Source organism: Phalaenopsis equestris, unplaced genomic scaffold (genome assembly GCF_001263595.1).
Source record: "Phalaenopsis equestris unplaced genomic scaffold, ASM126359v1 Scaffold001074, whole genome shotgun sequence".
NCBI classification, from domain to species: Eukaryota; Viridiplantae; Streptophyta; class Magnoliopsida; order Asparagales; family Orchidaceae; genus Phalaenopsis; species Phalaenopsis equestris.
Window position 1 is genome coordinate 106,790 of NW_018165513.1, and position 3,261 is coordinate 110,050.

Sequence of the window (3,261 nt, forward strand, 5' to 3'; positions counted from 1 at the left end):
TCTAGACGAGTCTAGCAGATTATTGATGTTTTACTTGGGTTTTCGTATATTATTTAAATTTAATTTGTTTAAATTTTTTAATTTGCTTAAATTTTTTTAATTTATTTATCATGATTGAACCACTAAGCTAAAAATTCAAATAACTATCTAAATTTTCATATAAAATATCCGAATTTTTTTAATTTATTTATCATGATTGAACCACTATTTCATGAGCTAAAAATTCAAACAACTATCTAAATTTTCATATAAAATATCCAAAGAATTTATTTTTTTTCTTACGCTACAGGTTTCCAACAGCTTACCGTCAGTTGCGACGGTTCCGAACTTATCCATAGGCAAAACCAACGGCTAGCTGATGAACATTTTTACTGACGTCTTAAGGTGCGTCACAAAAAAATGGGTGCGACATTTTTTTGACAGTTAACGCGTTGGTTATAAAAAACGACACTTAACCGACGACATTTTTTATTGGCGTAAAAAAAACTGAAAAGTGCTACACTTTTCCGACACTTAACCCATCGGTTATAAAAAAACAACACATAAATGTTGTATAACTGACGATTTTACATTCTTCAAAAAATTGATGGGTGCAACACTTTCTTGATATCTATGTCGTCGTTATTACCGACGGAAGAACCGTCGGTTATACAAACCAACGTTTACCGACAATTTTCTCTAAAAAAGCTATGACATTAAACTGTAGGATAACCGTCGGTAAATTTATATTCTAGAAATATCGATTGTTTTAGAAATTACAGACAAATATTTTACCAACGAGCTTAAAAAATAATAGTAACATTTAAAACGACGGTTTTTCTTATAATAACTGACGAATTGTTGCTATCCGAAAAAAAAAAATCTAAATTCGTAGTGTAAAATAAATATATAATTCTGAATTAATCTAAAAATATTATTGATATAATAATGTATTACTATTAAATCTATAATTAAATAAATTCTAGTTAATTTAATTTTATTTAAATAATATATCATATATGATATGAGTTATCATCGAGTTTAATATCGAGTATTTAAATAGTTACTTGTTGAACAACAAACGAGTTTGTTTCTGAACATAAATGAACAAGTTCAACTGTGTTCATTTTTAGTTTCATTTAAACTCCGTGCTTTTAAAAATTATTCAAGCTTATTTATTTACTAATTTGAATGAACATGATCGAGTCTTAATCGAGCTGAGTTTGAGTCGTTCATCCAGTGCATTGATTCATTTACAACCATAGTAATAGGCTTCGGGCTTTGGATGTTTGGTTTGTTGAAAATAAAATTTAATACAAAAGATTTGTATGGTACTTTCATTGCTATGTATTTTGGATATTTTAAATTTTTTTGGTTCTTTGCAAAATAAAGGCCCATTGGGGAGGGCGTTTCAACTTGTTTTTTTTTTCTTAAAATGCACCTGTTGTTGTTCGGGAGTGCGCTTGTGCTTGCATTTTGTCGCCGCATGTTCTCAGAACGAAGAAATCTCGAACGATCGAGATTGCCTCTGTATTGCAATGTAGAGTCCAGTTTGGGTGAGAAATTACTAACCTACTCTTCCACAATTCATTAAATAACCCCCTATGTCCCCGATAATCGTCCCTTCTCCCTCAATTCGACTTTCGTTGTGGTTTTAAGGTACATTTGTGGTTCTTCACCTTTCTCGCCTTTGTTTGTCTTCAATGTTATCGCCTTTTTCTGTATGTAACATTCACCTTTCTTTCTTTCTTTCTTGGTTTTTCTTTATGTTGTTGGCTTGATACCTTCTGTTTTATTCATGTCTTTTGCCTATTACACTCGATTTTCCTTCTCTTAGTAGTTTGGTGCTTGTTGTTTGAGGTTGTAAAAGGTCGTACTGATTTGGCTTCCCGGTAGTCCACTGTAATGGTAGAATGTTGTTATTCGTTATGCCTATTTGTTTTCCCTCTTAAGCTTCTCGCTTTACTTGTTAGTGGTTTAGTGTTTTGGTGCTTAAGGTGATATGTTGCTTTTTTCGTTTGGAGGTGGTTTGGTGGTATATTGTCTGAGGTGGTTTGGAGCTTGAGGTGGTATTGATGGGGCTTCATGGTTGTTTTCTGGTGTGGTGGTATGTTGCTTTCCATTTTCTATATTTGCTCTCCCTATTGAGCTTCTCGATTTTCTTTTGTGTTGATGGTTTGACGCTTAAGGTGCTGTAGTGCTTGAGATGGTGTTGATGGGGCTTCCCTGTTATGTGTTGGTGGTGGTTTGGTGCAAGGTCTTGACTTTACCATCCTTACTATTGTTTATTTTTATATCTTTGAATTGCTTAGAGCATTAACCAGAAAGCCCCAATAACAGTAAAATATTTAACATCACATAATATGTATATATAAGTACATAAAATTGAGTGTTACAAAAAGAAATTCATCACAAGACTGGATTTTGTATAAATTGATCCAAAAATGATTCCCAAATTTTCAATTCCTAATATAATTATGCATTTAGTGTGTTTTCAATGGCCTAAGTTTGTTATTTTGAAGACTACATTTATTTTAAATTATTTACAAGATGACTTAGTAATATATAATCTTATAGCTTTATTCCTGGCTCATTTTCATGTTTCACCACAAGATTTTAATCTACTAATATTTCCACTCTTCCTTTTAAGATTGGCTATCATAGATTATTACTTTGGGATTGGTTTTAATAATCATTTTTGTAATGAAAGACATTTTGAAATCCCATAAAATATGAAATGTATGCAGGAAGCTTTTATTGAATATAAATGTTTAGTTGTTTGATATGTAACACTGTCGTTGTCAGTCCCAAGCCCGGATGCGAAAAATGGAGGGTTGCGTTAGGTAGTTGACAGCCAACATAAAACTTGTCAAAAAAAATCATGAAATGAATCATTTTGATCATTGTGTAAGTGCTATGGCGTCCCCTGGAAGCGACGCACTGTATAGCCTGAATACGGTGAAAAGTGTGCAAGGGTCGCTACACCAGCGCCCGAGTGTAGTGTTAAATAAGCAAGGGTTCCCACATTACGAGCGAATGCGGGTAAAGAAGTTAGTTCATGAAACTAATAAAACTAATATTAGGATAGGATCTTGGAATATAGGCACTCTCAATGGTAAATTAATGGAATTAGTTGATATTATGATTCATAAGAAAATTAATATCTTATGTATTCAAGAAACTAAGTGGGTGGGAGAAAAGGCTAAGGAGATTGATAATGTAGGTTTTAAACTTTGGTATTCAGATAAGAGTCGCACTAAAAATGGTGTAGGTGTAATTATA